Raw genomic sequence first — 12,489 nt, forward strand, 5'->3', positions numbered from 1 at the left:
GATACAGCAATGGTTCAACAGTTCAGTACTGCATTTCTTGCTTTTTGAAAGCTTCAGCATCCCAATTGGCATAAAAATCACACATTTCAAACAGCTTTTCAGGTGTGCCTTTGAGAAAAGCTTGGTTTTCAACCATTTTTAAACAATTTTTCTTCTTCTCCCTAAACTACTTCAACATTTTTCCTGAGAAAAACAAAGATGTCCTTTGTTTAACTAACAACTCCCGTCTTGCTTGTTATGAAACAGCACATTTCCCATTTCCTCAAAGTCAGTTGCTGGGTGAGATCGTTCAGGAAAGGCCATTCAGCATTTTGTAAAATATAAAATTGCATTGTTAGGCTTATGAGCAAATCACATTGCTGTTATTGCTTTTCCTAGTTGTTTCCAAAGTTCAGTTGCCAGTTTTAGTGTACTATTAACTGTTTACATACAGGATGCCTAAGACTCAGGCAAAGTTTGTAAGTTCTCTTACGGTGTAAGACCATGTATTGGGTTTGGCTAATCTGGAGTTGATCCTCCCCAAAGCATCTTTCTAGTGCCAAACCTAATACAGACCACCACTCTGAACTGAAGGAATCAGCTCTCTCAAGGGCAGTAGTTTAATCTTGATGCTGATGTGTGAATGCTAGTCAATGCTCAGTTCGCCATGCCTGTCACCAGCCAAAACGGAACTGTTAGTATGTTTACACTGTTCAGTGAAGTGTGACAGGGAAGTTCTTGAGCAATGGGTAAAGGAGATACTAAAAAGCAGAGTTAAAATAAGGAAGGGTTCTCCTAGCACATATGATACTACTTGCAGTCCTTGAGTTGGCTGGGTATCTCTGCACAGCCCTGTATCACGCAGTCCAGACATATTTTGATTTCCTTGCTGTCCTTGGCATTTAAGAAGTTTATTTGCCAAATCCTGATTCTAGAAAACCTGCCAGACATCTATCCAGTTGTCATAACTTTTCATAATTTACTACTATTATGAGCAAAATTCTGTCAAGGAGCCAGTCCAGTCATCCAATCTCCTGCAACATTTTATTTCTGAAAGTTCCCAAAGCAGATGTCCTAGCCTTCTTTCACACAGAAAAGGGGCCAAAGTAGTGGCATTTCCTTACCACATACAGAACACATGACAGGATAGCTCCATCCAGAGGAACCAGTCAAGGCACTCACAATAGTCAAGACTGTTGTCAAGAAGAAATCCTTCTGCACGCAAGGCTCATCGAGAGTAACTGTTTGGTATTTTAGTAACAGGAATATCTGCTCCACTACAGCTGTCAGTGTCAGACCCTGCAATTCAGTAAATACCAGAAAAGTGAAAGAAAAAACAAATTAATATTTCAAGAAATTATATCATTCCTAAAATATTAAATAAGTGAAACAGAAGCAAATAAGAATTTATTCAAGCAGAAGATTGTTATCTATGATCATGGTTGGGTTCAGTCATGTAAGCAGATACTCCTGTAGAATTTTTGCTGAAAGATTATATAGGCATAATAGGAGCTGAAATAATTTGTTAATTTGCAGGACAAGACCCTTGCTTTCTTGTTTAGTTCCAGAACTAGTCCGCAGTTACAGAAATGGCCAGGATCACATATACATCTGACTAGATAAACATCCACAGCTTATTTACAGTACTGCTGCTGGCTAAAAAGTTTTAAATCTCTGCAGAGTGGTTTGTGGGATCCTGCAGAGTCCTGCAGACTTATTACAGAATTTCTATAGGGCTAGATAAACATTCTGCAGAGCATTTTGTTGACTCCTTTTAATCAATGCCAAATTTCTCAGTTAACATGCCAGACTGCATTGTGGATAGCATTCAGCAAGTGCTGGATGTGTGTGCAAAAACCTTATTTATTTGCAATGAAGAGGTTCAGGAATAGCTCTCTCGATGCTATTACCGTAACTGCTGAGAGTCCTGTAACACCAAGACTGCACACTAATCCAGGAACGTAGCTTGGATCCAGAGTACAAGTTATCATACTCACCACGTGAATGCTGTCAACAAGCCAGCATTCAGTTAGCGGTACCCATGTAGAAATGGTGCCAGGTTCAGCAAACCTGGAATCAAGCACAGCTGCTCTAACACTGTATTTGCTTTAGCACTAACATATTTTCAATGCTGAAGCACTAGAAATTAAAATAGGCTACAGATTCAGAATAAAAATCCCAAAGACACTCCTCTTCTTGGAAATTAGCTTACCTGGAAGAAAAATCCACTTATTGTAGATATAAGAAAAAACCTTAGACATTTTTAGGAAGGGCATTCTCAGAAATTGAAATGCTCCAGCTCATGTCATATTCCATGACTCCTCCTATTTAGGCCTTGTTGATTATGGGAAAACAAAAGCAGTTTGCTATATGATTGCTTTGTAGTAGCAAATAGGGCACTGTAATGATTCAGAACACAAACCTTCAGTAGTCTTGTATTATCACAGTAGGAAATAATTGCTACATAAAGACCTAAAACATCTCTTACTACAGTTCTTCTAGCCAGTAATAGTTCACATCAGAATCTTAGGAGTAATGTCCTGTGGAATCTAAATCAGGCTCAAATACTCTATAGCAAATTCAGCAAAAGAAATTCTTGAGACCAACATCAACATCTCTCCTAATCAATACAAAAAACATTTACTAACCTCCTCCTTCTCGTGTTCCACTCCTACCAAATTTAAGCTAACTCGTATAAGGCTATTTCTCTTCCCTCACAAACGATCCAAGAGAAATAACCCCCAACTCCTCCTAGAAGTCAACTGTATTTTCAGGGGGCAGGGGAGGAAGGAAAGGAGAGGAAAGGGCCTCTACTCATCTTCATCCTAAAAGACTAAAGTAAAGGGTTCCCAGAACCTTTCCATATGTCACTAAGGAAGCACTGAAAGCTACACCTCAATATAGTGTCCAGATATGCCACATTTTTGAGGCAACACATGCAAGAGCTGCTGCTGCCAAACCAACTAGACTGTGAAATGCAGCTACAAGCTGAGGCAGGTCAGAGATTTCAATTCATTTTGTAATGGTAAGACCTGCAAAATTAAATGATTCAGATCCAAAATAAAATATTACATTGTGTTTCATACTCAAAGCATAAACAAACCATTGAGCAAGAAAGGATTGTTTACTTTTTAATGTTGTTTTCCTCTTTGTACAATGAAAAAGAAATATAATAGTTAGAGGAAATTTTAACCCAATTTAAGTCTTTTCCAAAAAATACATAGCTAGAACATTTGGGCATGACAGCTTGTAAGAAACAGAGCCAGAACAGCTCTTTTGAAGCCACTGTTCCTTGTGTACAGGAGACAGTTGAGTAGATGCACTTGCCAGAGTTTCCAAACACATTTCGCCTACAAAGAATGAAGGCAGACAAAACAACTCTGGACTCATTAGAAGACTGCCACAATCTAAGTGACAAACTGGCACAGAAGCAGTATCTTTCCCTCTCCTCTCATACCAAGTTTCACAATAATAACAAGAAACAAGAAGCAAATTAACAAGCTTACCAGAACATGTCTCAAGCACTCAAGGGACTCATTTGTAAGACCACTGGAAATAAACATTAGCTTCAGTGATTTTGCACCTTTAAGAAGCAACAATGCAGTATATTTGAGAAAGGTGATTCTGGCCCTCTCCTCTGCGCTGGTGAGACCTCACCTGGAGTATTATGTCCAGCTCTAGGGCCCCCAACACAAGACATGGACCTGCTGGAGTGGGTCCTGAGGAGAGCCACCAAGATGATCAGAGGGCTGGAGCCCCTCTCCTGTGAAGGTGGGCTGAAAGAATTGGGGCTGTTCAGCCTGGAGAAGAGAAGGCTCCAGGGAGACCTTAGAGCTACATTTCATTATCTGAAGGGGACCTATGGGAAGGCTGGGGAAAGACTATTCAGAAGGGTTGTAGAGGCAGGATGAGGGGCAATGGTTTTAAACTGGAGCAGGGTAGATTTAGGCTGGACATAAGAGAGTTCCTTACAGTGAGAGTGGTAAAATACTATAACAGTTTGCCCAAGGATGTGGTTGAGGCCCTGTTCATGGAGACATTCAAGGTCAGACTTGAAGTGGTTCTGGGCAGCCTGTTCTAATTGGAGGTGCCCCTGCTCACTTCTTGTCCAAACATGTTGGACAAGATGACCTTTGAGGGTTCCTCCCAGCCCAATGCAATCTGGGAATCAATGAATCATTTTGATCCAGTGTTTAACCTGGTGCTCACAGTGAATCAGGTCTAAATTTAAGTGTAAGAATTAGAGTCTTCTTTATCTGTATGGAGAACAAACTGAAAATACCTGCTACTGCTTCCACTTCAGTATGAGCGCTCTCAGTCCTTCAAGCATTTATTACTTTTAAGATTTTACTGATCCATTCCTTTTGTGTATTATAGCACAGCAGGAAATGCTTTACTTTATTCTTTTTATATGCATATAAGCTATTCTAGCACAGTAATACACTCTTACTTCAAAGAATGGGAATGGGATTCCAAGGTAAAGCTAACTGTGAAACAGTCATTTGGAAAATAAGCTTTGTTACCTCTGTATCTTGACTGCCGTGTAATCTTCTGATAAGTTCCAGGACATCCATCAGATTTCTCTCCAGTGATGGCATTGTTTGAAAAACTTTAAAGAATTAATGAAGTCCAACACCTCATTTCTTCCACATTTAGTGCTAATCACTAGGATGTAGAAAGCCTTAAGGGCAGGTAAGAGAACCAGTCCAGGTCTGATTACTCTCAGATTGTTTTCTACCCAAAATACTTCCTTTCTTTGTCTTTAGTAAAGATAATTGCCAATTAGATTCTACCTCTAATAATAAATAGGTCGGTTTTAGTAAGTTTAGAACAACACATGCATCTGGAAGTGGATTTAAAAATGGCAAATAAAAGTAAATATGGTTTCTCTCCTCATGCACTTACACTAAATTAGATACAGATTGGTATGTCTACAAATTAATTAAGTTCTTTGATTAATGTGTTGCTGTTTTGTAACTGACTGATCATTATGCAACTGGAAATGCAAATCTGTTTTCTCTTGAATGAAACATACTACAGTCAAGGGATATGTTCAAATAAGGTCAGCAGCAAACAAGAAGACTGTAAAATTGTTTCCCTGGCCCTAGGAATAACAAATTCCATGATCTAATGAAGAGGGATGGCAAATATTTGCCCATATAAGTGAATGGTTTTCCTGGAGTGCCTGATTCTGCACATACCCATCATTCCTCACGGCTTGTAGGATTAATATTTCAGGCAGAATCAGGCTCTTTGTTTGCCTGTGTGACTAGCTTTGCTAGCCAAGACCACCCTTCTAGTTTTGAATTACTGAAATACTGAACAGAAGGAAACTGAACACTGAGTAACCTGTTCAGTGTTATATCCAATGGCGTGGATCAGTACCATATTCTCCTATAAACACTGATTAGGGAGAAGGCAGAAATAATCATATTCTGGAATAGGTAATTTAAATATATCCATCATTCTGTCTAATAAGAAACCACCTGTTCAGAAACAGAAATTTTATCTGTAAAAAATAGCAAATAAAAACTCCTGTGAGAAGTTTCTTTCTCTGCACATCTTTTCATGTTAACTGCTGTAATTTTCATTTTGTCTTCTGCAGCTTTTACTATATTTTCCTTTTAGTAGAAGCATTTTCAATTTTATTAACTATTTTTGCTTTTTTAAAATGCATTCCTTATACTTTCTCTCAAAGTCAGGCCTTCCTTAATCATCTTACTTCCTAAACTTCCTGCACAGCTATGATATACTACACACAGTACATTTGCTTTTTTTAATTATTATTTTCTAGTTATAAGGGACTTTGTATTGATTGTTTGTGATTTTTTTAAAATTAATGTTATAAAATTCTACCTTTTTTTTACCTGAGATTTACAGAACTTCATTCTATATCATTACCTAATTTGTTTGCTTTTCTTGCTCTTGCATTTTAAAAAATATCCTATAACCTCTGTAATGCATGCTAATAACCTTTCATCTTTCATTAGCTAGGACCCATCCTTCTGTTGTAAGCTCTATTCCATAGGTTTCCCAGTTCCTTAAAAAAACAAAACAAAACACTTTTTTCTTTCCTATCAATGCCAACTTTTGTCTCTTTGGGGAGTATTTTAGAAAAACGCTAGCATGAAGTTTCTTGTCTTTAATCACAGAAAAAAAAATTAATTGTGATTCTACTGTCTCTTGTCCACTTTTATCATATCCCTGGTTGACCACAGATTACTACTCATAACTTAGACACTGGCTAGATATCTTAGAAGATCTGATACATGTACACTTGAAAATTGCTGTAAGGTCCTAATCAGCACAACAAATCCATTGACTGAAACAAGTGATAAACAAATGCCCCAGCACAGGGTCCTGGCACCTGAATTGAGCTGATTCCTGGTATCATTACAGGCTGGGGGATCAAGGGATCAAGAGCAGCCTCACAGAGAGGGACTTGGAAGTAGTGGTGGATGACATTAGCCAGCCAATTGTATCCTGGGCTGCATGAAAAGAAGCATGGTCAGCAGGTTGAAGGAGATGATTTTGCCTCTTTAATCTGGTGAGACCCAACCTGGAGAACTGTGCCCAGCTCTGGAATCCTCAGCGCAGGAAAAACATGGACCTGTTGAAGTAGATACAGAGGCCACAATAATGATCAGAGGGGTGGAGCACCTTTGCTTTGAAGACAGATGGAGAGCTGGGGTTGTTCATCCAGGAAAACAGAAGGGTCAGAGGACACCTCACTGTGGCCTTTCAGTACTTAAAGTGGGTCTATAGGAAAGACGAGGACAAACATTTTAGCAAGGCCTGTTGTGACAGGACCAGAGGTGATAGTTTTAAACAAAAAAGAGGGGCTAATTCAGACTAGATACAAAGAAGGAATTTTTTACAGCGACAACAGGAAAACACTGGCACAGGTTGCCCAGAGAAACAGTGGATGCCCCATTCCTAGAAATATTCAAGGTCAGGTTGGACAGGACTCTGGAAAGTTTAATATTAAAGAAAAAAAAAAAGAGGTTACTGATTTTGATGTCTGATTAGTAACATAGAAACCTAACATTAGGCATAGTGAACGTCAGAGATAGGTGTTCTGTATAGCAAGAATTAGGTAGTTATCCTAGAAAATACTTTTTCAGACCCAAGGCCTTGAATAGCAACAACTGTACTTGGAGTACTCACACAAAGCTGTACGTGAACAAGTTCTTCTGATTAAAGTTCTGTAAAATATTAAATTGGAATTCAAATGCTTCTAAAGCCAAACTGATGTCCTCTTGCGTTCTGCTTTGCTTAGAACAGAATCCAGTTTTTAAACACTTTTTCCATACTAACTGGAAATTTAAAGCTGAAAACATCATAAAAAGTCTGCTCTGCAGAACGCTTTAGTCCAAGAAATTGACAGCTGACTCTGTGGGGATGCTGCTCAGATTGTAAATTCCCACATGCAGCTTCATACTTCTATATCATAGCAAATGTGCATAGTATCTTGGTCAGGCAAAGTAACCTAGCTACTTGTGCATCCATGATCTTTGAAAATGTAGCCAAGTAGTTTCATCAGATGAAGAAACACTTCTTTTGGAGACATCTTTTGGACAAGATCCTGCAGAAAGAAGCTGATCTATCCTATGCAGATGAAGAAGCAAAGGATATACACAAACATACCTGAGTTGACTTCAAAGTTTTCTCATCATGTCTTCTCACTATTCTGATAAAAAATTTATTCTTTGGTCATCTTATCATTCACAGAAATATGTATACTTACTGTAGAGACAATGGGTACACACATTAAGCTGTTGTTTATGCTGGCATTCCTGTATTTACAAGCAATTATCATTACACAGTCCTTTGGTCACCAGTAAAAATTTTGTGCATGAATATGCATCTAAGAAGAAAATGGTGTTGTTTAATGCCTGGAGTATAAGCTTTGAGGCAGTAACTCATAAATTCTAAATCTCATTAGACTTGTTTTGACTTCCTGTAGGTCCTTCCTAATGAAATAGAACTCAAATCTGTTATAATGGAGCACACAAGAGGAGAAAGCAGCAGAGAGTACACTTAGCAATAATAAATACAGTTTCTGGTATAAGAGGCAAATGGAGGCCAGGTGTGACTCCCTGGGTAGTGTGACAACTGCTGTTCTAAGCAAGAACAAATCTGGTCACCATTTGAGTAAAAGATGGATTAGGAGAAACAAGCATCAGTTCTAAAATACCTGCCAAGCCTATAAAGAAAAAAAGTACACACTCAGAAGAATACAAAAAACATGATTCTTTATTAATCATAAAATGAAAACAGGCAGAGAACCCAAACCCTACTTCTACTGAAGCTGTGTCACTGACACCCATGGCAGAAAGAGGCATTTCCTGCACATGCTTTTACATGCATAACTTGTATACATCATTTTTGCCAGAAAACTAATTTTGGAATAATAGAATCTTTGTCAACCTGGGGATGAAGCGGGGACCCCAGGATCCGGCAGACACATATGGGACTGCCAAGCTACATTTTTTTAAATAAAAAAATACTCCACTTGGGCAAATATGGAGAAATAGTTCATCAAAATAAATTCCCCACAGACTTCTCACAACCTTTACTGCTTTAGTAGGAATACAGACCACAGTGTTGCATCTGAACATTGTTAAAAGATGCAGACCACACAGAGAGTTCAACAATACTTCCTTGGGAGACAATATTATTGCTCCCAGTACTAGTGTCTTTGACCATATGTGTTGGTGGTTTAAGGAAATGTTTTTCCCTCTTTAGGAAAAGACTAGATCATTTCATTAATCTGAGATAATATGATATTTTACTCAGAGACACATTTTGACATCACTGCAAAATGTTTTGTTAAATATACCCAGGTTAGCTCTAAGCAAATCAATGTACAGTGTGAATTTCTCCAATCAAGGCAAAGGCCAATGTAGAAAGATATCATAGTCTCACTCTTGGAGAACACAGGAGTTGAATTTCCATTGGGTTATAATTTTAGGAAGTTTTTAATAAAACCGTTAAAGTTTGTATCCAAACTTGCCCAACATTAGTCAAAGAAAATAGATCTTCAAACAAAGAATTTTACTTTGGACAAAATATTTTAAGTCAATGAACCTGAGAGGAGACAGAATCATAGAATAATTTTGGATGGAAGAGACCTTTAAGATCATCAGCTCCAACCATTAACTCAACACTGTCAAATCCAAACTAAACCATGTCCCTAAAGCACATCTACACATCTTTTAAATACCTCCAGGGATGGGGACTCTACCACTTCCCTGGAAACCCTGGTCCAGGGCTTGACATCCTTCCAGTGAAGAAATTTTTCCAATTATCCAATGTAAACCTCCCTGGGTGCAACTGGAGGCTGCCTCTCTTGTCCTATCACTTGTTATTTGGGAGACCAAACTGACCTACATCTTGCAACAATCTCCTTTCAAGTAGTTGTAGAGAGCAAGCCTCCTTTTCTCCCAACTAAACAACCTCAGTTCCCTCAGACGCTCCATGTAAGATTTGTGATCTAGATCCCTCACCAGCTTTTTTTGGTGTTCTTTGGACATGCTCCAACACCTCAGTGTTCTTCTTGTAGCGAGGGGCCAAGTACAGTGCTGAGGACAAGGAGACAATCACTTCCCTAATCCTGCTGGCCACGCTATTTCTGATACAAGCCAGAATGCTGTTGGACTTCTTGGCCACCTGGGCACACTGCTGGCTCATAGTTAGCTGGCTATCAACCCACACCCCAAGGGTTTTTTCAATCAGGCAGCTTTCCAGCTGCTCTTCCCCGAGCCTGGAATGTTTATGAGCTTGTTGTGACCCCAGTGCAGGACCCGGCACTTAGCCTCGTGCAACCTCATACTATTGTCCTTGGTCCGTTGATTCAGTCTGTCTGGATCCCTCCGTGGAGCCTCAATATCTTCAAGCACATTGACACACTCACTTAAGCTGGTCTACAAGGCTTTGTTAGGGAAAATTTCACTGAGGGAAACAGACTTGCTTCTCTTTTGTATTCCTTTAAAATCAACTTTCTGTGCAACCAAAAATTGCTTTTTTTGGAATAGTAGATATTTCTAATGTTACTCATTTACCTTGCACAGGAGCTCTGAAGGTAGTGAACCCTTCAAAAGGTGTGCTATGTGTATCCTTTTCTGGTAGCGTTTCCATTATTCTTTTTTTGTTCTATCATTATTTTTAAAGACAGTCAATGCAGAGACCATAACAATCTTGTTTATGAGGATCATATTATTCAACATAATGAAAACCTTGCTATACAATTCATTCTCCATTTCATATATATTTCAACACAGATAACTACATCTGGAGTTCTGCAGTGTATATAGGCTGTGATCCAAAAGCTTTTGAGAACAGTCTCTGTTAATTTCAACTGGCCCTGGATAGGGTCCCTAACCTATACCATATTGGCTCTTTATTTCATACATAATCAACAGCAGAAGAAATTTCTTGGTAACAAAAGGTACACAGTGATTCACTAAGGACCCTGAAAAGTTGCATCTTTAGCTTTTCATTCAATTGGAAAACATAATACGTTAGCAACCCTGACTTACCACTGCCTGCTGCTTTTCAACATTAATCCACACTAACTTTTTCAGGAGCTCATTTTATTTTTACATTATTCCTAACATGGCTCATAATTTAAATGCCAAACAGGCAACAAGAAATATAGATAAACTAATTCCTTTGTAACTTCTATATACATTCCAGCTGTGGTTATCCTTTTCCTAAATGGTAAGAGTATGACTCTTCCTGCTCTTGTGCCTTTTTTTCCTTTTCTTTCTTTTTTTCTTTTTTCTTTTTTTTTAAGAGAAAGGAGTGCTGTTCTTGGGAAAGGCTGTTGAAATAACAGTTTACACCTTCCTACTGTGGAACAAAACAATCATTATGATGGATTCCTATTGTATCTTGCCTTTCATTATATTATAGATTGACTCTTCAGGCAAAGTTCTGTCATGGTAACACATATGACATTCTTAAATTAGTGGAATTACGGGATTTGGCCTTTACTTTATCCTGATTATGATAACCCTTGGTCTGCAAAACAGCACTGACCATCGAATTCAGTCACTTGTTAAAAAACATCTTGTGTTCTAAGTGCACCAAATTTGGCCTGATACATTTCAGATGAAATACACTTGACACTGGAGGAAGGGGGGAATCAAGCAAGTCAAAAAACCACACACACACAAAAGCCCAGAAAACAAACAGTAAACAATAAAATCTACCTAAATCCTAGACTACATTCCTTAAGAGCTGAACATGAATACACTTCTCTTTACAAACACTTTCTTAGCCAAACTGTAATTCCAGTCTGCCAATATTAAATGCTTAGCATAACAGTACTTTGATTTAATGCTACCTGCAGGCAAATATGGATTCCTGTCAATCTTCAACTTACCATGACTACAGAAATTAAGCCTTCCTCTCTACTACATCCAAAATAAACTTAACTGGAAAAGAATATCTCAGTCTATCTCAAGAAACATCTTGCATACAGAAAATTGCAGCCAAGATACAATATCAGTTTTCACAGATCTTAAGGCTGCCTCCTGATTTAACTGCATATCTACTTCCTTTTCTTCTCCCAAAAGGGAGGGGCCAAAGGATGTAGGAAGGTATGAAGGCTACTGCTATTGCAACAGAGACTATGCAGGATGTAGCCCAAGGATGTCATGTCAGGGTTGAAACACATTTCATATTCTGAGGCTAAACCCCTGCTTGTTTCAATAGAAACCACTGTATCTTTATAAGCAACAATGCTCTACCTCTCCTGACCTTGGCAGAAAGACATTGTAAAGCCAAACCATTTGGCCTTCAGTGTACTTGCACTACTTGGAGTCCTTCTGACTATCACGCACGGCTCACCTATTCCTACTTGTCAGCACCTTTGTAATACTGATTGGAGTCCATAAATGACTAGCACTTCAGGTCATATTAATAAAGCACACAGTCTCAGGAGATGGGCAGATTCTCAGTAACACATTCTTTAAAAACACAATTTTAAAGTACAACAATAATTTTATAGTATTGAAATGGTTATAAATCCTCTTGCCCCATATTTCAGTGCTCAAAACATGAAAGAAATTCCCTTCATCACATTATCACTAACATAGACATTGAATGATAATGTTGCCTTGGAAGGACTAAACTCACTAGCAAAATCACTGCTTCATACAACACATTTGAAACATTTTTTGATAAAACCATAAGTGGTGTTGAAACTCACCTTCATTACCAAAATTCTTCTAATGACATGATCAATAGCCCCTTTTGTTCAAAGTTAAAATATTCTTTCTCAGGAGAAACAGCTTTAATAATTTCAAGATGTTATTGGAATAAAGGCTACTGGCTTGAGTAGCCATTCTGCTTGGCAAGTTCTTGTGACCAGCGTTCACCACACCCTGATGGGAAAGAAAAATAAATAATTGTCAAAGCTTTCATGTATTGGAAACTTTTCACGTTCTCTACAGATCTGGTGCCTGTTTTATATATGTTAGTAAATCAAATTTGCATATTACT

This window comes from Indicator indicator, chromosome 16, assembly GCF_027791375.1.
Source record: "Indicator indicator isolate 239-I01 chromosome 16, UM_Iind_1.1, whole genome shotgun sequence".
Lineage (NCBI taxonomy): Eukaryota > Metazoa > Chordata > Aves > Piciformes > Indicatoridae > Indicator > Indicator indicator.